Consider the following 24966-nt stretch of genomic DNA (forward strand, 5'->3'; position numbering starts at 1 on the left):
GGAAAGACAAAACAAACACTCCAGAATTCTCCACCTGAACCTAGATTTTGGATCACTGACTAAAAGCAGAAAGATGGGGAGGGGTGGTAGGGGAAAGTAGAGTTGACAATTGCTTTCTCCTGTAATTGGTAGTTGTACCATTTTTTTTTTTGTGGAAATGAATTGATCTTTGAGATATCATATTGTACAAAATGAATTTTATCAGCAATTTAAAATAATTTTCAGGGCTGAAGCAATAGCACAGTGGTAAGGTGTTTGCCTTGCACACGGTCAATACAGGATGGACCCCAGTTTGAAAACCAGCATCCCATATGGTCCCCCAAGCCTGCCAGGAGTGACTTCTGAGTGCAGAGCTAGGAGTAATCCCTGAGCACAGCTGACCCAAAAACCAAAACCAAAACCAACAAAAATTTTCAAGAATGAGCTTTCTTTATGCGTACCCCTCTCTTCCTCTCTCCATCCATATCTCAGAACCTTAAAATCTGAACCAGTAGCCTTGGTGGTTATGGTGAGGCAGGACCTGTGTTCTCCAGTGAACAAAGTTTAGGAGTAAAATGAATCCTAGCCTGATGCCTGCTGGAGCCCACTGCTCAGAGTAGAGAATGAATGTACCATGTGTTTCCTGAAGCTCTTGGTCCTGTCCAGGAGTATTATAGAATTTCATACTGGAATCTGACAGACATACCTATCCTCCTAAAGTCCTTGAGACTTTCATTTGACTGATACTAACTGTATTTGATGTATGAATAAACAGAAACACAGAGTAATTTGAAACTAGCCTAAATTCCTACAGCTGATGCATGAGTGGGCTATAGACTCAAAGACCCCAGTTCTGGGCTGTGACCACCTCTACATCACCCCCAGACACACATACACACAAATGAGGAGGTTCTCCACTAAGTCAGACTGACTTGGGGAATGTCTCCACAAAGGGGCTCCTTGAACATGATCTGAGTGAATAAGCAAGATATTTGTAGAGGCCTCTAGAGGGCCAGATCTAGGTGCATGGCCAGGAGACAAGATTTCTAGGCTTTGGGTGGCCTGTCAGTCACTCACCCCAGGCACATATCCTGCTGTTTGGGGCTCCAGGTAAGCAGAGCTTTGGAGGAGAGGAAGGAAACTGGTGGCAGAGGGAAAAGAGCCCTAAGTCCAAAGAGCTAGCACAGATCCATGGGGACTAACACCTGTCCTTACAGCCAGACCAATGGTTCTAGTCATTGACCAGAATAAGCATAGACAGGACAGTAACTCTGCCTCTTTAATGAAGAAATGTTCCAGATGGGAAGAAGGCAAAGACCACAAAAATACATCTGTGGAAACTTCCTGGAAAATCATCTTGACCTGGAGATAGACCCTTGGCTCCAAGAATTTGTTATGGTTCCATGTTTGTCTAAACAGCTACTCAGGTTTGTACTCATTTGGATTTCTCATCTGCAAATTCTTTTTCCAGAGGAAAATAGCAGCCATAGAAGTTTCCCAGAAAACTTGCAAGCACTCTGCCCAGGGGTAGGTTAGTATGTCCTTAAACATCTGTGCTCCTGATGATGATTCTCTCCTTTTTGTGTCATCTACCTGTGGCCTTTCAGGCATGTATGTGAAAATTGTCATATCTTGAAATGGGTTCATCATGTCACTGTCTGAAGTTTTACCAGCTATTTATTGCTAGTTGAACATTTTTTTTTTTTGTGGTTTTTGGGCCACACCGGCATTGCTCAGGGGTTACTCCTGGCTGTCTGCTCAGAAATAGCTCCTGGCAGGCACGGGGGACCATATGGGACACTGGGACTCGAACCAACCACCTTTGGTCGTGGATCAGCTGCTTGCAAGGCAAGCGCCGCTGTGCTATCTCTCCAGGCCCTAGTTGAGCATTCAATAGTTGGTTTGTTTATTGGGCTTATGTGGCTTCCCTGATAATTTCACATCTAATTTGGTGCCTTCCTATTGGAAGTAGCATTAAATTTATAGAGGTATTGCTCAGCTGTTAAGTGTAAGAATAAGCTGGTGCTTGGTCCAGGATTTTGAAAATCTGTGGAGTTGGGGAAATGAACTCATATGACAACAGTCAGTGATGGTTCGTGAGCATGGTTTCTGGGATTTCTTAGATTTCTAAGAGTTATATGAATCTATGGCACTGGCCTGTTGGGCAGACATGGCAGTTAGATTTGGATTATGGACATGGCTGCCAGACACTGGGACAATTTTTTTTTTAATATACTAAGCATTCTACTTCTTATATACAATATGGGATTACAAAGAATGAGCTGGGAACCTTGCTTCAAAAGGTTTACATTTAAGGATTGGCACGTTAGCATAATGGGTAGGGTATTTGCATTGCACATGGTCAACCTGGGTTCAATCCCTAGCATCTCATATGGTCCTCCAAGCCTGTCAGGAGTAATTTGTGAGTACAGAGCCAGAAATACCCCTGAGTGCCTCCGGGTGTGGCTAGAAAAACCACCAACCAACCAACCAAACAAACAAAGAAACAAAGAAGCTCACACTCTAGGAAAGAATTATAGGGAATTTGCTTTAAGCATTTTTAAGTAATTGCCTTTAAGAATATTTTTATTTAAAATGTTATTCATAGTTGGGTTTTATACATACAATGTTTCGGGACCAATCCCACCACTGGTGTCAACCTCCCTTCATCAATGTTCTTAGAGTCCATCCTATGCCACTACCTTCTCAAGCCTTCTATACTCAAGCCTTCTATCATAACAGGAAATTTTTTTAATTTGATTGTTATAGTTTGGGTCTCATGATATGATTGTTGTTGATTCTCACTTGTATATTTAGTTCTATCCTTTCTTAATACCACCAATGCACCAGAGTCCCACTAGCCCCTTAGTCCCTGTCCCCCTTCATTTCATTATGTGTCTTTCTCTTTCTCTACCCAATTTCTTTCTTTTTCCTCACTGTATTCTGGGGCCTAGAGTGTTCTCAACACTCCCACTTAAGCCTTTGTATTTTTTCATACAGTTATTCTAAATACCACATATAAGTGATATCATCTTGTGCTTATCCTTCTTCTGGCTTATTCATTTAACATAATATCTTCCAGTTTCATCCATATTTCAGTGAATTGCATGATGGGATCATTCCTTACAGCTATGCAGTATTTCCATGATGATGAACATCATGATCCACTCGTCTGTTGAGCATCTAGATTGATCCCAACTCTTGGCTACTGTACTGAGTGTTGCGATGAATAATGCTGTGCATGCATCCTTTTGGATGAATGGGTATCTGTCCTAGAGACAGATACCCAAAAGAGGGATTTCTGGGTCATATGGCAGTTTGAGTCTAAGTTTACTGAGAACCCTTCATGCTGTTCTCTAGGGTTTGGGCCAGACAGCATTCCCACCAGCAAGCAGTACATGAGTTTTTTCCCACCACATCCCTGCCAACACAAATTGTTCCCAATATTTTTGATATGTACCATCGGCACTGGTTTAAGATGATATCTCATTGTCATCTTGATTTCTCTAATGATAAGTGATAATGAGCATTTTTTCATTTTCCTGTTGATCAGCCTTTGGTCTTTCTCTGAGAGGTTTCTGTTCATTTCAAGAAGTTTTACATTTGGATCCAATTCAGTTTATTTTCTTTTTCCTTTTATTGAATGTCCATTTGATGGTAAAATTTAAAAATCTTTGTTAATTCAAAGTTGTAAAAATTTTCTTCCGGAAGGGTTTACATTTAGGCATATGAGTTAATTTTTGTATGTGGTAGAAGTATTTTTTAGTATGTAAATATTTACTTTTGGAGCACTATTTGCTGAGCAGACTCTTCTGCATAGATCTGCCAGCATGTCTACATGCCTACAGAGACAATTATGCCATCTGCAAATAAAGACAGTTTTACTTTTTCCATTTGGGAGTTTGTTTTTTCCTCCTCTCAACTAATATCACTGACAAGAATCTTAAATACAATGTTGATTTGAGAAATATTTAGTGTACTTCCTTGTCTTTTCTTGATCTTGTGACAAGGCATTTACCTTTTACCATTAAGTATATCAACTGTAGGATTTTGCAGGTGTTCTTTTTCAGACTAAAGATGTTTTCTTTTATCCTTAGCAATTTGCTCAGAGTTTATTTATTAATCAGGAATGGAGGCAGAACTATGTCAAACACTTTTTAAGATACTTGCCTCTGGGCCCGGAGAGATAACACAGCGGTGCTTGCCTTGCGAGCAGCCGATCCAGGACCTAAGGTGGTTGGTTCAAATCCCGGTGTCCCATATGGTCCCCCGTGCCTGCCAGGAGCTATTTCTGAGCAGACAGCCAGGAGTAACCCCTGAGCACCACTGGGTGTGGCCCAAACACCAAAAAAAAAAAAAAAAAAAAGATACTTGCCTCTATTGACTATATTTCTTGTTTAGTTTGCCAATATAATGAATTAAATAGATGAATTTCCGGGATAAATCCTACTTGGCTATAATATCTTGTATTTTTAATATATTGGTCAATATATATTATATATACTATATATTTATAGTATTATTATATATAGTATATATAGTATATATTATATAGTATATATAATATAAATCTATTTATATATAAATATATATTTATGTATATTATATATATTTTTTTGGTTTTGGGGTCACACCTGGCAGCACTCAGGGGTTACTCCTGGCATTATGCTCAGATATCACTCCTGGCAGGCTTGGGGTACCATATGGGATGCCGGGATTTGAACTACCGGCCTTCTGCATGCAAGGCAAATGCCCTACCTCCATGCTATCTCTTCAGCTTAGTTTTCACATTTTTTATAATGTCTTAGCTCAGTTTTGTTATGAGTGTAATGATTTCACAAAATGATCTGGCAGGAATTCCCTCTTTGAATGCTTTTGAAATAATTTTGTAGAGTTGTTATTTATTCCTCTGATATTCGGGCAAGCTTATCAAAGTATTTCTTTTTGTTTTTGTTTTTGTGCCACACCCAGTGCTACTGGCAGGCTTGGGGGACCACATGAGATGCAGGGAATTGAACACGGGTCTGTCCCGGATCTACTGCATTGAAGGCAAACACCTTGCCACTGTGCTATCACTCTAGCCCCCACCAAAGAATTTCTTTATGAAAAGGTTTCTTATAACAAAACAAATTCAATTTGCTTATCACATACATTTACTTCGAGTGGACTGTAGATGTTTAAAGAAAATTTGTTGGTTTCATCTACAATTTTGCATTTATTGGGATAAACTTATTTATATTTCTTTATGGTTTTGGTCACACCCAGCAGTGCTCAGGGGTTACTCCTGGCTCTCCGTTCAAAAATCACTCCTGGCAGGCTCAGGGGACCATATGGGATGCCAGGATTCACACCACCATCCTTCTGTATGCAAGGCAAACACCTTACGTCCATGCTATCTCTCCAGCCCCTATTTATTGTATTTTCTTGTTGTCTTTTTACTATGAAAAATTCGTAGTAGGTCTCCCCCTAGTCATTTCTGATATGTGAAATTTACATCTTTGTTCCCCAGATCAGGCTTGATAGAGGCTCACTGATTTAACTGATGTGCAAAAAAAACCCAGGGATTTTTTTTGTTGTTGTTGACATTATCTACTGTTTTTTTTTCCTTTGGGGGGGGGGGTGTTGGGTCACACTTATGTGGCACTCAGGGGTTGCTCCTGGCTCTGTGCTCAGAAATTGCTCCTGGCAGGCTAGGGGAACTATCTAGGGTACCAGGAATTACCTAGTTTCTGTCAAGGCAAATGCCCTACTGTTGTGGCTATTCACTGTTTTTCTGATGAACAAACTTTAATTTTTAAGTGACTACATAGTATTTTTCATTTTCAGGCCATAGGATCTCTGTCACCAATATATACTGTGTGAATAAATTAAGAAGCAGCCATAAAAGTATGTGAAAGTATATGGCTGTGTTCCTGCAAAACTTTAGGCACACAAATGAGGGTCTCTCTGCAGGCTGCTGTGGCCAACTCATTTTTATTCCACTTATTTCCAATTTAATCTCTATTATTTTTTTCCACTGGCTTACTTTGGTTTTAATTTGGTATTTTTTTTCTAGTTTCTTAAGATCATATTAAATTATTCCTCTAAGACTAGCTTCAGAAGCAGTTCAAAATTTTAATACTTTGAGGGCCGGAGTGATAGCATAGCAGTAAGGCATTTGCTTTGCACGCGGCCAACACAGGATGAACCCCCATCCTGACTCGAATCTCAGCATCCCATATGGTCCTCTGAACCTGCCAGGATCAACTTCTGAGCACAGAGTCAGGAGTAACTCCTGAGTGCCACCCAATTCTCCCCCCCCCCAAAATTTTTTTTAATACTTTGTGTTTTCATTTTATTTCAATTCAAAAATTCCTTCCAATATCTCTGTACAGTTCTTTTTTCTAGAGGGCTAAAAATGTACTATTTAGAAATCAGTCCATTTCTACATCACAAAATAAGTAAGCGCATAAATAAAATATAATTACAACAGCAACAAACATTTCAGGAAGAAAAGCACCATTTTTCCTTTCCTTATGTTAACAGACTCTGGCTACTGGGTTTCTAGCCCTCTATACATTTCACAGGGATATGAGGCCCTCTTAAACCCTCAAAGCACAACCTGGGGCCAAACTTCAATTATAGCAGACAGTGGCAGTGGCTGACTTTCCCCAAAGGGGGAAAAAAAAAAGACTTCTATCTAGTCAGACAAGAGATACTCTCTGAGTTTAGTACTCAGTACTTGGAACTCAACAAACATTCAGGAAAGGGTATACATCCAGTGATGCTCACACTGGGAGGACCATGCAGTACAGATTATTAAACCCAGGACTCCTGCATGCAACACATTCTATAGCCTTTGGAGTTCTTTCCTTGCTTCAATAACGTGTTTATGTATTTATTTATTTGTGTTGCCAGAAATGGAACCCAGAACCTCACACATGCCAGGCAAGTGCTCCACTGCTAAGTGACATCCCCAGCCTTTAGTGTGTATTCTTTGAATGTGCACGTTTAATGTTACATTTAATTATATATAATAGGAGCAGTTTTCTCCGCCTTAAGGACAATTGAAGCCAGAACTACTGCTATTATAAGGAATATTTTGTACAAGGTAAAATGTTCAGTCACATCTCTTGCTTCAATAATTAGATACCAGTAGCAGTCTCTCCCTCCCTCCTCAGTTGTGACCGATGTCCTATGTGGAAGCAATACCCCTTGCTGAGAAGCATTGCTATATAGTAATCAGATGTATACCACTTATGAATTTACATGATGTTTATATCTATAGATATGTGAATCTCTGCTTGGAAAACAATACCTGCCTCACCTATCAACTCAGCTTCTTCCAGGTACTCAAGGCCTTGAGTCTCTTGGCTTCTTCCCTCCTTTCCTCTGCACACTAATCCCTAATTTCTGTTGCATATTCAGTGCCAGGGTTATAAATACAGCCCCCAGGTAGATGACATCCCTTCACTGTCCACTCAGCAGGGCCCCTGAAATGTCTCCAGGCATCTCCCATGTACAGAATTATTATATATCTCCCATGTATAAAAGGGGCCAGAGAGATAGCATGGAGGTAAGGCGTTTGCCTTTCGCGCAGAAGGTCATTGGTTCGATTCCCGGCATCCCATATGGTACCCAGAGCCTGTCAGGAGCAATTTCTGAGCGTGGACCCAGGAGTAACCCCTGAGCGCTACTGGGTGTGACCCAAAAACCAAATATATATATATATATATATATATATATATATATATATATATATATATATATATATATATATATATATATGTCTCCAAGTCTGCAATGCCTCTCATCTTCATCTTATCGCATCTCTCATTGTTCATCTCTCATCATTTCATCTCTCTCATCTCAGAGAAGAGCTCCCCATTTCAGAGTTTAAGTGGAAAGTGGGCAGGGGTTGGGCTTTCCTACCAATCTCACACATCTCACACACCGTATTTTCCTTTCATATTGCCTAGCTATCCCCACCAAGAATTCTACTGCTACCTTCTTCAAAGTATAGTGACATATACCCCTTTAAAATGATCCATCTGATTCAGGAAAATATAATTTTTCTATGCCAGTTATTGGTTCGGCTTCTGGACTCTGTTTATGTTCTATTCTCAATATGGCAAATGTAGCAATTCAGGCCAGAATCAATGCTCACACTTCTCAGCTGAGTATACTTACTGCAGTGCCCACCCACACCCCCCCCCCAACCCAAACCTCCCGCAAAGCCCTGGTGATCCTCTTTCAGACCCCTTGCCTGTCATTACATACTACATCACTGCTTACTGTTTTGCTCTTGCTCTTCCTCCACCACCAAGGAAACCCTGCGTTAGGGTCAATGCCTCTGAATGTGTTAGGGTCTCCCTACTCCAGGGGTCCTACTCCAGGGGTCCTCAAACTTTTTAAACAGGGGGCCAGTTCACTGTCCCTCAGACCATTGGAGGGTCTGACTATAGTAAAAACAAAACTTATGAACAAATTCTTATGCACACTGCATATATCTTATTTTGCAATGAAGAAACAAAACAGATACAAATACAATATGTGGCCCGCGGGCCATAGTTTGAGGATCACTGCCGGGTGGTTTAAAAAGTTTTCTTCAAAGTATCAGCACCTCTTTCCTCAAATGCACTTTCTTGGAGAATCATTCCATCATTCCTGACCACACTGTTTAAACACCAGCTGTGTCACTTGCACCAACTTTGTACTTTCCTGGACTTACTTTTTCTTTAGCAGTTATCATGATCAAGTACACGTGTATTTAATGCCATACCTTAATTAAATGGTTTTCTCTCCCCCTTACCCTCAGTGTCTGTTTATCAGCAACTCCAGCAACAGTGTCTGGTATTGGGTAGACATATACAGAATTTGGGATGAACAAAGGATATGTGAAAGCAGCAGTTTGGTGACTGGTACACACTTGCTCTGAGATAGGCATGGAATTAGTGTACCAGTGGGTTCGCAACTTTGAACATTCATAATGGAAGTGGCATTATGATCACCTACTTCCAAGGAAAGAAAAATGAAGCCCAGAAATGTTTAGAAATGTATCCAAGCTGTGGTTATCTGTGAAACAGGATCTGGCAAACCCCAGCCACTCTATTCACACTTCCACCCCTGGCTTTAGGACTTGGGAAAGGAGACCGTCAGTCACCCTAGTGGACCAAGCTGAGATTTCAGACCACCTTTTTTGTTCCCAATGGGGTTTTTTTCCTTTCTGAGCCCACAAATTTAAGAACTTCCGGGCCGGGCGGTGGCGCTGGAGGTAAGGTGCCTGCCTTGCCTGCGCTAGCCTAGGACGGACCGCGGTTCGATTTCCCGGAGCCCCATATGGTCCCCCAAGAAGCCAGGAGCAACTTCTGAGCGCATAGCCAGGAGTAACCTCTGAGCGTCACAGGGTGTGGCCCAAAAACAAAAACAAACAAAAAAAAATTTAAGAACTTCCTTTTGTGCCTGATTCTCTCCACTTAAGCAACCAACTTTGGGAAAGAGGAATGACCTCAAAATACAGACAATCTTAGCAAAGGTTCAGGGCAGAAACTCTGTTAACTGCTCAATATGAAAAGGTCTTAGAAGAGGAATAAGCAATTTTGTGAAAGTATTTTGTAAACTATTTTAGCTCATGAGATGTGAAAGTCTGTGACATTTATGTACAAAAGCTGAATTTCTGATGTAACGAAACAAATAGTCCAACTAGCCCTTCCTTCTCAGTAATTATGGAAAAAATAAAAAAATGAAGAAGTGACTGTTTAAAGGAGACAGTAGCTGCAATGACAGAGTTATCACTGATAGTCTATGCTGCTTAAGAGAACAGGACACCTAAGGGAGAATCCTCAGATAGATTCTAAGGGATGAAAGCAAGGATGGGGATACAGCTGCTATGTGGCCTGGGCTTTGTGGGCCTGTGAAACTATAATGAGAGCCATCTGTGTGATTGTGAATGTGGTAGAAGCTACATTTAAAAAGAAACATAAATTTTGTTTATCCCCATACATCCATCCCCCCTCCACCCCATATTATTCATCATGGAACCAAGCCCTGAGATAATTCATCCCTATGGTTTTGGTACCAAGACATCCAATAGGTGCATGTACATTGTGCTCCTTAGCTCTACATGCTAGTGGATGCAAAGAGAAGGAGCTTGGGAAGAACCTAGCCAGGTTTGGGAAGAAGGTACCATTCTTAGACATCCTGTTCCTGGACCAGCTCTGCACCATCTCAGAGCCAGCTGGGTTTTCCTACAGTCTTCAAGATCTGCCTCCCTGGCCCATCCCTGGCAGGCTGCCCCCCAATGAATCCAAAAAGGAGTCCAGTTCCCTTCTTCACTCAATTCTCTGCCTTGCTTGAAGTCACCAAAAGCTACTTGCCCTAAGGTCCCTACAGTATGTGCATGACCCTGGCTGACTACTTACCCCGGGGCTGACGCCAGGTCCTCTTCACAAGTCTGGCAGGACAGAAGGGCATGATGTAGGAAGCAGCTGGGTTATAATGGAAGGAGGAACAGTTGGACACAGCCAGGACAGAGGTAGATACTACTGTGTGGGTCCCTGGCCAAGCACTTTGTTAGTTCAGGGAAACTTCTTAGTGCTCTGGAATTGCCCAGAGCAAAGGTGGGGTAGGGAAGTTCCTAGTACTCTTATCTGTGATGCTTTCCTGGCCACGCATGATTGCTACAAGGGAAATACCTAGGTAGGATCCTTGCCCTGCTACCTTTCCTAAAGCTCCATACTCCAATTTTCTGACTTAGAGAACAGGACATCACAGGGTTCAACCCCCAGCCCCAAGCTTTGGGCCTTAGTTTCTTCCTTCTCTCCACAGAGACCTTAACACAGAGTAAAGAAGTGGGGCCCAAGAGGTATTTGCTAATATATACCTATTGCTGGGCTTCCAGCTCTTTATCAGCAAAATGAAGCCAGCAAAAGGACCTACCTCCTGAGGTTACCTATTTCTTCCTCTGCAGAATTGGTTGGTGTTACACATTTAGGCCATGAGATGACCTTTTACCTACTTATCCAGGATCTTATTTTTGGGCCGTACCTGGGATGCTCAAAGGCTACTCCTGGTTATTCACCCAGGAATCATGCTCACCAACACAAATATTAGGGCCCTGCCCACTTTCTCACTCTACTCTATTGCGGGTGGGGGTACACCAGCTATGCTCAAGGCTGACTCCTGGGGCCGGGCGGTGGCGCTGGAGGTAAGGTGCCTGCCTTGCCTGCGCTAGCCTAGGACGGACCGCGGTTCGATCCCCCGGCGTCCCATATGGTCCCCCAAGAAGCCAGGAGCAACTTCTGAGTGCATAGCCAGGAGTAACCCCTGAGCATCACAGGGTGTGGCCCAAAAACCAAAAAAAAAAAAAAAAGGCTGACTCCTGACTCTGTGCTCAGGATCACTGCTGGCAAAACTTTGGGGTCAGATATGTGCAATGCAGGGGCCCGAGCAACTGGCTTTTCTGACCTGTCTCCCTCTTTTCAACATGCCCTTTTTCTGTCTTTCCCCTTTGCCTTCCCAAGGCTGCTCTCCTCCTCCTCTTCCTCTTCCTCCTCTTCTCCTTCCTCCTCCTCCTTCTCCCTTCACTTTTGGGTCACACCCTGTGATGTGCTCTGTGTTCAGAAATCGCTCCTGGCAGGCTCAGGGGACCATATGGGATGCCGGGATTCGAACCACCATCTCCTGGGTTGGCCAAGTGCAAGGCAAACGCCCTAATACTGTGATATCTCTCTGGCCCCACCTTTTCTTTTCTGCTTTAGAATGTTGCACTGGTGAAGGAAGGTGTTCTGTTTATGACTGAAACCCAACTACAATCATGTTTATAATCATGGTGTTTAAATAAAGATTTTATATTTTAAAAATAAAATAAATAAAACGCACTAACAAAAGCTAAAAAACAAAAACAAACAAACAAACAAAAAACCCCCCCAAAAAACCCAAAACCAAAACAAAACAAGGTGCAGGGGAAGGAGATGGAGGAAAGGGCCTGCTTCCAGCAGCAGGTCAGGAAGGAAGCCCTGGAGGCACCACCTGGAGGTCAGCAATTCAAGCCTATTTCAATTTTCCCTTGTTCCTTATGAACCTAAAATAAAGAGGCTCTTTGGGGGACCTCCTGCTCCTCTCAAATAGATCTCCCTTTTTATGGTACACTTTATTTCTGTAACCCCATGCCCTCCCCTTCCCTTAGAGAAGTGCTTATTAGGAAAGGGAATAGGGGGGCAGAGTGAGGATTCATTGGGTCCCAGACTCTTGAGTTTTATGTAAGGTAAGTCAAGTAAGGAGGATATGGGATTAGTCAAGTGAAGGAATCCAGTGTTTGATCAGGTGAGGGGGATCCTAGGTTGACCTGGTAGTCTGTGAGGGGGAGCAGGGGTTAGTTTGTGAGGGAAATACGGGGTTAGTCTGTTGAGGGGATCTGGAGTTAGTCTTTGAGGAGGATCTTGGATCTAACAAGCAGGACAGAGGGTGACAGAAGCCGGGCTCCCTTTGTGAGTTCCTGTGTATCCTTCCTTAATGAGGGTCCTCCTCTCCTCCTATGGTGAACTTGCACCTTTCAATTCACTGGTGTCAAATGTGATATTCCTAAGGGCACTGAGAGCACATGGGATGCTTCAGCACTTGCACATACCCAACAAGACAGCTACAGTCAAATGTGGTCAAACAGCTGGAGCAACAGTATATGTAGCACCAAATACACAGGATGCCTTAGAAAAGGGAGAACAGAAGCAGGGTAGGATCAGGATGAATCACTAAGCATGAATACCCTGGAGACACTCAATGCGATGTTTAAAGAAATTAAAATTCACTATTTTGCAGCCCATCCTAAGACAGAACTAAGACAGAAGAGACAATGACTGCAACAGGACAAGTGCAGGAAGAGGAGAAACAAGCAAAGTCAAAGGGAAGAAGCCACGTCCTCAATGGCTTTGCTGAGGGAATTACTATTCCAGAAGCTCCTGTTTCTGCGTTTCTTGGTCTCCTTTGATTTCCTTAGTTTCCTTTGATTTAAACCATGTAGATGGGTTTTCTGTTTCCTGCCAATAAGAGCTCTGAGGTGTGCAGAAATCCTGAAACCCACCACATTGGCTGCTCTAGGACCTACCCCAGGAGGGTGTAGGCCTCTGATGGACCCTGGGACTAAGAACTAAGAAAGGCACTTGACACTTGGCATCTCTTATGACAAAATTCTACTAGAATTAGAGGCTCCATCTGCAGCAACTATATGACTTGAGCCAATGGTGTGTTAAGTGGAGAAAGAATATTTTCACTAAAGTCTGTGGTGATTCAAGCATGTGCCCCCTGGCCATTGTCATTCTGCATTTTCCTGGAAGTATTAGCAACTGCAATTAGATTACAGGAGAAAGCATAAAACTATAAAAGCTGGAGGGGAGTAATTATAGTTACTATATAATATAATCATAATTATTACTGCTCTTATTTCAGTTATCTGTTTATATGCTCAAAAACTAAAAGCAATGGTAAATAATAAAAGAGTAAGAACACAAGATAATAATAATACAAATAATACAAGATATCAGGAAAGTAGCTAGGCTCAAAATCAATATGCAGAAATCTCAATCTATTTATAATTAGAAGGGTCAAACATGCATATACCATCCTATAAGCAGAAAAATGACACGATAGACACAAAGTATTTCTTTTTCTTGAATTTACTTGTGTTTAGTTTCTAGACCTAAAACATTTTTTACAATAGTACAAAAATTATTATCTTACATTGCTGTAAGATAATGTATTGCTGAGGATTGCAATAACATATTGCAAATAATGTATTGCTGAACCATGCATGCCAACAGAGTGCCAGAACCCCTCCTATATTATCCCAAGAACACACCTCCTTCTGCCTGGTCCTTTTGGTGCCAATCCTCAGTTCACAGTTCTCTGAGCCATATATACCTCAGCATTTGTTTCAATTGGAGATTGCCTAATGTTTTGCTTTGCTTCTTATTTATTTATTTATTTACTTATTTATTTATTTTTGTTTTGTTCTAGGCTACATCCAGTGGTGCTTTGGGGCTATTTGTAGTAAGTGACCACATGGTGCTGGGGTTTGTTTTTTGTTCCCTCCCCCCCCCCCCCCCCGCACACACACACACCCGGTGATGCTCAGGTGTTACTCCTGGCTCTGTGTTCAGAAATCGCTCCTGGCTTGCAGTGCTATATAAGGCTATATGGCAGATGCCTTACGGCTCGCACCACTGCTTCGGCCTGGTGCTGGGGTTTGAACCAGGGTTGGCTACATGCAAAGTAAGCATTGTAACCTCTGTACTATGTTTCTACCTCCAGATTTTTTTAATTTTCTTTTATATTTTATTTTTTCTATTTTTGGTTTTTGGGTCTCACCTGGCAACACTCAGGGGTTACTCCTGGCTCTGTGCTCAGAAATCACTTCTGGCAGGCACAGGGGATCCATATGGGATGTCGGGATTCGAACCACTGTCTGTCCTGGATTGGCTGCTTGCAAGGCAAACGCCCTACCGCTGTGCTATCTCGCTGGCCCCTGCTCTGTTTCTTTATACTCAGCACATGAGTAAAATCTAACTCACTTCATTTAGCATAACTTCCTCCAATTTCATTACATTGCAGTAAACTGAAAGATTTCATCTTTTCTCTGAGGAGTAGTAGTCCATTGAGTATATAGAACACATTTTCTTTATCCATGCATCTGTTGATGGACACTTGGATTGTTTACAGATCTTGGCTATTGTGCATAATGCTAATGAGCATAAGGTACATGTGCCTTTCAGATGAATGTTTTGTGCTCTTAGGGTAGAAGCCCAGGAGAGAAATTGTAGGGCTATATAGAAATTCTAACCTTAATTATTTGAGAAGTCTCAAAGCTGCTATCCAAAGAATCTGGATCAGACAATTGTCCCACCAGCAGTAAGAGTTCCTTTCCACCACATCCCCACTCGCCCTTATTGTTTCTGGATTTTTTGATACAATTTTCACTGATGTGAGGTGATGACTTATTTATATAGATTTGCTTTTCACTAATAACCAGTGATAATGAACATTTTTCATAAGCCTGTTGGCCATCTTTATGTTGTCTTTGAGGAAGTGTCTGTTCATCTCCCCACTTTTTTTTTTTTTTTTTTTTTTTTTTTGGTTTTTGGGCCACACCCGGCGGTGCTCAGGGGTTACTCCTGGCTGTCTGCTCAGAAATAGCTCCTGGCAGGCACGGGGGACCATATGGGACACCGGGATTCGAACCAACCACCTTAGTTCCTGGATCAGCTGCTTGCAAGGCAAACGCCGCTGTGCTATCTCTCTGGGCCCATAAGAAATTTTTTTTTTTTGTTTTTCGGGCCACACCCTTTTGATGCTCAGGGGTTACTCCTGGCTAAGCGCTCAGAAATCGCCCCTGGCTTGGGGGGACCATATGGGACGCCGGGGGATCAAACCGCAGTCCTTTCCTTGGCTAGTGCTTGCAAGGCAGACACCTTACCTCTAGCGCCACCTCGCCGACCCCTCACTTTTTGGTGAGGCTATTTTTGTTTTTGTTGAACTAGGACAGTGGTCTGCAACCTTTTTTTTCAACTGAGCCAAATCTCGCCAAAACCATGATTGAAATTAATTTTGAGAGCCACACAGGACGCGCACTGGCAGAGGCTAGGAGCAGAGTCCTGACTCCTGAGCGGCTGCCCAGCACACAGAAGAACCAAATTAAAAGTGTAAAGAGCCACATGTGACTCGGGAGCCGCAGGTTGCCAACCACTGAACTAGGAGAATACTTTACAAATCTTGGATCTCGGCTTCTTCTGAGGAAACAGAGGACCTGAAGGGAGCCCTGTCCTGTGCTTCTCTGTCTTTTCTGAATCCTTGAAGCTCTCCTCAGAGCCCTGGGAAGCGAACCCCCAAAAAACTGCATTCTGAAGCTACCCAGCGAGCAAGTGAGTGAGTAAGAAATGGCTGACTTTACAAGCCCAGAAAGGGGAAGCCGCTGAACTCTGCTGGAACTCAGATGCCAGCACCCCTATCTGCCTGTCTTCTGTGCTGTGCTCCATTTTTGGCCTGATTTCATCCTGTAGTGTGGCTCATCTGCGGACGACTTGCCTTCTCTGGAGCCTTCCCTGGAGGTGAGCTTACATGCCCAGAAAGGGGAAGCCGCTGAAATCTGCTGGAACTCAGATGCCAGCACCCCTATCTGCCTGTCTTCTGTGCTGTGCTCCATTTTCGGCCTGATTTCATCCTGTGTGTGGCTCATCTGTGGACTACTCGCCTTTCCTAGAGCCTTCCCTGGAGGTGAGCTTAGACACCCAGAAAGGAGAAGCCACTGAACTCTGCTGGAACTCAGATGCCAGCACCCCTATTGGCCTGCCTTCTGTGCTGTGCTCCATTTTCGGCCTGATTTCATCCTGTGTGTGGCTCATCTGCAGACAGCTCACTTTCCCTGGAGTCTTCCCTTGAGGTGAGTTTACAAGCCCAGAAAGGGTGGAGTCAGAGAAGCACGGCTGCTCTGCTTCGCTTCCCGACCGTACACATCATTTAGCCAAGGAATACAACCACAACACGTAGAAAAACCCACAATACAAGTGTGACTATGGGGAAACAATGCAGGCCAGCGCCAGACATAGAGAATGACGATGGCAACTCTGATGACGTGAACATGACCAACCAACTAGTCAGTCTCTCAGATAAGGAGTTTAGAGTCGCAATATGGAAGATGTTCAAAGAACTCAAAGAAAGTATAGAAGAGAACACTAATAAGAATCAAGAGAATATGAAGATAGAAATCAGAAAACTCCAAACTGAAATTTCAGGTCAAATAACAGGTCTGAAAAACTCAGTAGATGAATTGAAGAAAAACATGGTTGAGCTTTCCACGGGTTAACAGCAGCTAAGGACAGAATTAGTACACTGGAAGATGAGATGAATAACAATTCCATTCAGCAGAAGAAATTGGAAAAAAATCCTTAAATCAGCAGGAGAAATTGGAAAAAATCCTTAAAGCAAATGATCAAACAATGGAAAAATTACTCAAAGAATGGGAACAGATGAAAATAGAACTCTACGATAAGCTCAACAGAAACAACTTAAGAATCATTAAAGTCCCAGAGATCCAGGAAGAAAATCTCCAGGAAGAATCAATGGTCAAGAACATCATTAAGAAAAACTACCGGAGCTAATGAATACATGCGATCAAATCCTGCATGCCCGAAGAGTACCAACTAAAAGAGACCCCAGAAAAAACACCCCAAGACTCATCCTAGTCACAATGACAAATCCCACAGATAGAGACAGAATTCTGAAAGCAGCAAGATCGAAAAGAGAAATCACATTCAAGGGAACATCCTTGAGATTTACTGTGGACCTGTCACCAGAAACACTCAAGGCCAGAAGGCAGTGGTGGGACATAGTGACAAAACTCAATGAAATAAAAGCTTCGCCTAGAATACTGCACCCAGCAAAACTCACTTTCAGGTTTGAAGGAACAATACATGGTTTCACAAACAAACAACAGCTCAGAAACTTTACAGACTCAAAACCATTCTTAAAAGAAAAACTGAACAGCCTACTTTAAGACAAGACTGACCAACAGACACACCAAACTTTGATATAAAGATGGCACTAACTCCCAGGACAATTCTTTCTCTCAATGTCAATGGACTAAATGCACCAGTTAAGAGACACAGAGTGGCTAAATGGATCAAAAAACTCAATCCAACCTTCTGCTGCCTACAAGAAACGCACCTGAATAGTCAGAACAAACATAGACTCAAAATAAAAGGCTGGAGGAAAATTATCCAAGCAAACAACACCCAAAAAAAGCTGGAGTGGCCATACTAGTATCAGATGATGCAAACTTTATACTTAGGAAAGTTGTAAGGGACAAAGATGGACATTTTGTATTAATCAAGGGATACGTACAGCAGGAAGAAATCACTCTCCTAAACATATATGCACCGAATGAGGGGCCAGCAAAATATTTAATAAAATTGTTGACAAATCTGAAAAAATAATATCAATAACAACACAATAATTGTGGGAGACCTCAACACGGCATTGTCAACACTTGACAGGTCAACCAGACTGAAACCCAAGAATATACTAGACCTGAAAAGAGAAATGGAAGAAAGAGGCCTAGTAGATATATACAGGACACTCCACCCCCAGAAGCCCAGATACACATTCTTCTCTAATGTACATGGGACATTCTCCAGGATAGACTACATGATAGCACATAAAACATATACCTCCATAATATCAAGAGGATAGAAGTTTTGCAGACTACCTTTGCTGACCACAAGGCCCTGAAATTATATGTGAACCACAAAGGGACACAGAAGAAAAACTTTAATATATGGAAGTTAAACAGCATCCTACTCAATAACCAGTGGGTCCAAGATGGAATCAAAGAGGAAATCAAAACCTTCCTAGAAACAAATGACAATGGAGACACAAACTATCAGAACCTATGGGACACAGCAAAAGCGGTACTGAGAGGAAAATTTATAGTTTGCAAGCACACATCAGGAAAGAAGAAGGGGCATACCTGAATAGCTTAATGACGCAGCTCATAGAATTAGAAAGTACTCAACAAAAGGACTCAAACATAGGGAGACAGAAGGAAATAACAAAGCTGAGAGCAGAAATCAATGAAGTGAAAACCTGAAAAACAATCCAAAAGATCAACGAATGTAGAAGTTGGTTCTTTGAAAAAATAAACAAGATTGATAGAACACTGGCAAAACTAACAAAGAGAGAGAGAGAGAAACTTGATAACTCGTATTAGGAATGAAAAAGGAGAGATCACTACTGATATAGTAGAGACCCAAAGTGTAATCAGAAACTACTTTGAGAAACTCTATGCCACTAAAAATGAAAACCTGGAAGAAATGGATAAATTTTTGGATTCATATGTTGGAGGCTGTTAGAGCTAGAGAACAAAATGGAGTCTCTGATGCCTGAAACTTAAGGCCTGTGTACATGACCGGTGGCCACTATGGCATTTCCCCCATGGAACTAAAGGAAAGAACAGCCATATAGTTTAGTTAGCAAAGGTCACAAGATGTTCCAATAAACCGCTCGAGCTGCTAAGATAAGATCACACATCCTGTTAAGCTACCATTGTGAAGGAATGTTTGTGCCCCATAAAGATAATGTAAAGCTGGAAAGTCCATCCTGCACGACCCCACTACTTTTCTATAGATACCGTGGAAAAGTACTGAAAGCTACTTCCTTATGCTATAGAACTATATATAAGCTTGTCTTGCTTTAATAAATTCAGCTCTTGATCAGCAAGCTTGACTTGAGCTCATTTCTTTCCCAGCCTCTTTCCTCCTTTTTAGGTCGGATCCCGCTTGTGACCCACGAATTACTTCGTGATCCTCAGTCCACCCTGCGGGCAGGGTCCCGGGGGTCGCACTTATAATCTTCCACGGTTGAATGAAGAGGATGTAGCTATCTAAACACACCCATCACTATTGAGGAAATTAAGACAGTAATCAAATGTCTGCCCCAAAACAAAAGCCCAGGCCCAGATGGATTTACTAATGAATTCTTTCAAACCTTTCAAGAGGAACTACTACCAATCCTGGCAAGACTCTTTCATGAAATTGAAAATAACAGGAACACTTCCAAATAGCTTTTATGAAGCCAACATCACCTTGATACCTAAACCAGACAGAGATGCTACCAAAAAAGAAACTTACAGACCAATATCGCTGATGAATACAGATGCAAAGATCCTCAACAAAATCCTGGCAAATAGGATTCAATGTCTCATTAAGAAGATCATCCATTACGATCAAGTAGGTTTCATCCCAGGAATGCAAGGCTGGTTTAACATCCGTAAATCTATCAACATAATGCACAACATCAACAACAAGAAAAATGGAAATCACATGATCATATCAATAGATGTAGAGAAAGCATTTGATAAGGTCCAACACCCATTCTTGATCAAAACTCTCAGCAAGATGGGAATGGAAGGAACCTTTCTCAATATAGTTAAGGCCATCTACCACAAGCCAGAGGCAAATATTGTCCTCAATGGAGAAAAACTGAAAGCCTTTCCTCTAAACTCTGGCACAAGACAAGGCTGTCCTTTCTCACCACTCCTATTCAACATAGTACTGGAAGTACTTGCTATAGCGATTAGGCAAGAAAAATATATTAAGGGAATCCAGAAGGAAAGGAAGAAGTCAAGCTCTCGCTGTTTGCAGAAGACATGATACTCCACCTAGAAAACCCTAAAGTTTCTATGAAAAAGCTTCTAGAAACAATAGACTCATATAGCAAGGTGGCAGGCTACAAAATTAACACACAAAAATCAATGGCCTTTCTATACACCAATAGTAATAAGGAAGAAATGGACATTAAGAAAACAACCCCATTCACAATAGTGCCACACAAACTCAAATATCTTGGAATCAACTTGACTAAAAATGTGAAGGACCTATACAAAGAAAACTATAAAACTCTGCTGCAAGAAATAAGAGGACATGGAGAAATGGAAGCACATACCCTGCTCATGGATTGGCAGGATTAACATCATTAAAATGGCAATACTCCCCAAAGCATTGTACAGATTTAATGTGATCCCTCTAAAGATACCCTTGACATTCTTCAAAGAAGTGGATCAGGCACTTTTAAAATTCATTTGGAACAATAAACATCCTAGAATAGCTAAAGCAATCATTGGGAAAAAGAATATGGGAGGAATTACTTTCCCCAACTTTAAACTCTACTACAAAGCAATAGTTATCAAAACAGCATGGTATTGGAATAAAGACAGGCCCTCTGATCAGTGGAATTGGCTTGAATACTCAGAGAATGTTCCCCAGACATACAATCACCTAATTTTTGATAAAGGAGCAGGAAATCCTAAATGGAGCAGGAAAAGCCTCTTCAATAGTGGTGCTGGCACAATTGGATAGCCACTTGCAAAAAATTGAACTTAGATCCCCAGCTAACATCATGTATGAAGGTTAAATCCAAATGGATGAAAGACCTTGATATCAGACCCGAAACCATAAGATATATAGAACAACATGTAAGTAAAACACTCCAGGACATTGAGACTAAAGGCATCTTCAAAGAGGAAACTGTACTCTCCAAGCAAGTGAAATCAGAGATTAACAGATGGGAATATATTAAACTGGGAAGCTTTTGCACTTCAAAAGAAATAGCACCCAGGATACAAGAGCCCCTCACTGAGTGGGAGAAACTATTCACCCAATACCCATCAGACAGGGGTTAATCTCCAAAATATACAAGGCACTGACATAAATTTACAAGAAAGAAACATCTAATCCCATCAAAAAATGGGGAGAAGAAATGGACAGACACTTTGACAAAGAAGAAATACAAATGGCCAAAAGACACATGAAAAAATGCTCCACATCACTAATTATCAGGGAGATGCAAATCAAAACAACTATGAGGTACCACCTCACACCCCAGAGATTGGCACACATCACAAAGAATGAGAACAAGCAGTGCTGGCGGGGATATGGAGAGAAAGGAACTCATCCACTGCTGGTGGAAATGCCGTCTAGTTCAATCTTTATGGAAAGCGATATGGAGATTCCTCCAAAAACTGGAAATCGAGCTCCCATACAACCCAGCTATACCACTCCTAGGAATATACCCTAGGAACACAAAAATACAATACAAAACCCCCTTCCTTACACCTATATTCATTGCAGCACTATTTACCATTGCAAGACTCTGGAAACAGCCAAGATACCCTTCAACAGATGAATGGCTAAAGAAACTGTGGTACATATACACAATGGAATATTATGCAGCTGTCAGGAGAGATGAATTCATGTAATTTTCCTCTACATGGATGTACATGGAATCTATTATGCTGAGTGAAATAAGTCAGAGAGAGAGAGAGAGAAAGACACAGAATGGTCTCACTCATTTATGGGTTTTAAGAAAAAATGAAAGACATTCTTGCAATAATAACTTTCAGACACAAAAGAGAAAAGAGCTGGAAGTTACAGCTCACCTCATGAAGCTCACCACAAACAGGGATGAGTTTAGTTAGAGAAATAACTACGTTTTGAACTATCCTAATAATGAGAATGTATGAGGGAAATGGAGACCCTGTTTAGAGTACAGGCGGGGGTCGGGTGGGGAGGAGAGAGACTTGGGACATTGGTGATGGGAATGTTGCACTGGTGATGGGTGGTGTTCTTTACATGACTGAAACCTAAACACAATCATGTATGTAATAAAGTTGTTTAAATAAAAAAAATTAAAATATAGTTGTGGTGGAAAAAATATACAAGATATACTAAAAAAAACAAAAAACAAAAAAAAAAATCTTGGATCTCAGTTCTCTGAGGTATGATACAGCAATTATTTAGAATATTTTGTCTTCTCCTTTGCTTGGCAGACACTTGGGGGCCTCCCCAGGCATTCCCTGACGGCTTGCCTCGGCTGAGGCGTGTCTCGCTGAGGCTGTGTTTTCTGTTGGAGTTGTGGATTGTGCTGGTTTCCTTTGCTTGGCAGACACTTGGGGGCCTCCCCAGGCATTCCCTGACGGCTTGCCTCGGCTGAGGCGTGTCTCGCTGAGGCTGTGTTTTCTGTTGGAGTTGTGGATTGTGCTGGTTTCCTTTGCTTGGCAGACACTTGGGGGCCTCCCCAGGCATTCCCTGACGGCTTGCCTCGGCTGAGGCGTGTCTCGCTGAGGCTGTGTTTTCTGTTGGAGTTGTGGATTGTGCTGGTTTCCTTTGCTTGGCAGACACTTGGGGGCCTCCCCAGGCATTCCCTGACGGCTTGCCTCGGCTGAGGCGTGTCTCGCTGAGGCTGTGTTTTCTGTTGGAGTTGTGGATTGTGCTGGTTTCCTTTGCTTGGCAGACACTTGGGGGCCTCCCCAGGCATTCCCTGACGGCTTGCCTCGGCTGAGGTGAGTGTTTGGGGGCCGGAGTTGCGGATCAGGCTGACTGCTGGACCCCTAGGCCCGGCAGACATTTTGGGACCTCCCCCAGCCTGCATCAACCTGGGAACTTTGACCCCATTCAGCATTAATCTCTTCAAGGCGTGTCTCGCTGAGGCTGTGTTTTCTGTTGGAGTTGTGGATTGTGCTGGTTTCCTTTGCTTGGCAGACACTTGGGGGCCTCCCCAGGCATTCCCTGACGGCTTGCCTCGGCTGAGGTGAGTGTTTGGGGGCCGGAGCGCGGCCGCTCCTCTGCGCTTCGCGGCCGCGCACTCCACCTCGCCAATGAGTACCACCACAACACGTAGAAAAACCCACAGCATAAGCGAGACAATGGGGAGACTACGCAGACCAACTTCAACCATAGAAAATGAAGATGGAAACTCTGATGACCCAACAACGACCAACTACCTAAGCAGTCTTTCAGAAATAGAGTTTAGAGACGAAATATGGAGGTTGCTAACAGATATCAAAGAAAGTATAAATCAGAGCACTAATAAAAATCAAGAGAATATGAAGATAGAAATCAGAAAACTCCAAACTGAAATATCAGATCAGATAACAGGTCTGAAAAACTCAATAGACGAATTGAAGAACATAATGGATGAGTTTTCCAACAGGTTAACAGCAGCTGAGGATAGAATTAGTGCTTTAGAAGACGAGATGCATAACAACTTTACACAGCAGAAGAGATTAGAAAAAAGCCTCAAATCAAATGATCAGACAATGGAAAATTTACTCAAAGAATATGAGAAGATGAAAATAGAAGTCTTTGATAAGCTCAACAGAAACAACTTCAGAATCATTGGAGTTCCAGAGACCCAAGAAGAAAATCTTCAGGAAGAATCAATGGTTAAGAACATCATCACAGAGAAACTACCAGAGCTAAAGAAAACATGTGACCAAATCCTGCATGCCCGAAGAGTACCAGCTAAAAAAGACCCCAGTAGAAACACCCCAAGACACATCCTAGTCACCATGATGAAACCCACCGATAGAGATAGAATACTGCAAGCAGCAAGATCGAAAAGGGAAATTACATTCCAGGGAGCATCCTTGAAATTTACAGCAGACCTGTCACCAGAAACACTCAAGGCCAGAAGGCAGTGGTGGGACGTAGTGGCAAAACTCAATGAAATAAATGCTTCGCCAAGAATATTGCACCCAGCAAAACTAAGTTTCAGGTTTGACGGATGTATACACGGCTTCACAGATAAACAACAGCTCAAAATCTTTGCAGACTCAAAACCAGCCTTAAAAGAAAAACTGAAAGATCTACTCTAAAAACAAGACAGAACAAAAAACACACCAAACTTCTACACAAAGATGGCAATAAATCCCATGACAATTATTTCTCTCAATGTCAATGGACTAAATGCACCAGTTAAGAGGCACAGAGTGGCGAAATGGATCAAAAAACTGAAGCCAACCTTCTGCTGTCTACAAGAAACTCACCTGAATAGTCAGAATAAACATAGACTCAAAATCAAAGGCTGGAGGAAAATCATTCAAGCAAACAACACCCTTAAAAAAGCGGGGGTGGCCATACTAATATCAGATGACACAAACTTTATACTCAGAAAAGTTGTAAGGGACAAAGATGGATATTATGTACTAATCAAGGGATTTGTACAGCAAGAAGAAATCACTCTCCTAAACATATACGCACCGAATGAGGGTCCAGCAAAGTATTTAATACAATTGTTGACAAATCTGAAGAAGGATATCAATAATAACACAATAATTGTGGGAGACCTCAACACAGGCTTGTCAACACTTGATAGGTCAACCAAATGGAAACCCAACAAAAATATACTAGACCTGCAAAGAGAAATGGATGAAAGAGGCCTAGTAGATATATATAGGGCACTCTATCCTCAGAAACCTGGATACACATTCTTTTCCAATGTACATGGATCATTCTCCAGGATAGATCATGTGCTGGCACATAAAACATACCTCCATAAAATAAAAAAGATAGACATTTTGCAGGCTGCCTTTGCTGACCACAAGGCTCTGAAGTTAGATGTGAACTGCAAAGGGACACAGAAGAAAAAATTTAACACCTGGAAGTTAAACAGCCTCATACTCAATAA

The 24966-nt window shown here is 42.1% G+C and overlaps 1 protein-coding gene across 2 annotated transcripts in view; it reads right to left on the minus strand.

The window, feature by feature from the left end:
• ARHGAP22 (Rho GTPase activating protein 22) overlaps positions 1-24966 on the minus strand; it is a 217891-nt gene that overhangs the window by 31148 nt on the left and 161777 nt on the right. The gene's annotated exons all lie outside the window — the stretch shown is intronic.

This window comes from Suncus etruscus, chromosome 17 (assembly GCF_024139225.1).
Source record: "Suncus etruscus isolate mSunEtr1 chromosome 17, mSunEtr1.pri.cur, whole genome shotgun sequence".
Classification (NCBI taxonomy): domain Eukaryota; kingdom Metazoa; phylum Chordata; class Mammalia; order Eulipotyphla; family Soricidae; genus Suncus; species Suncus etruscus.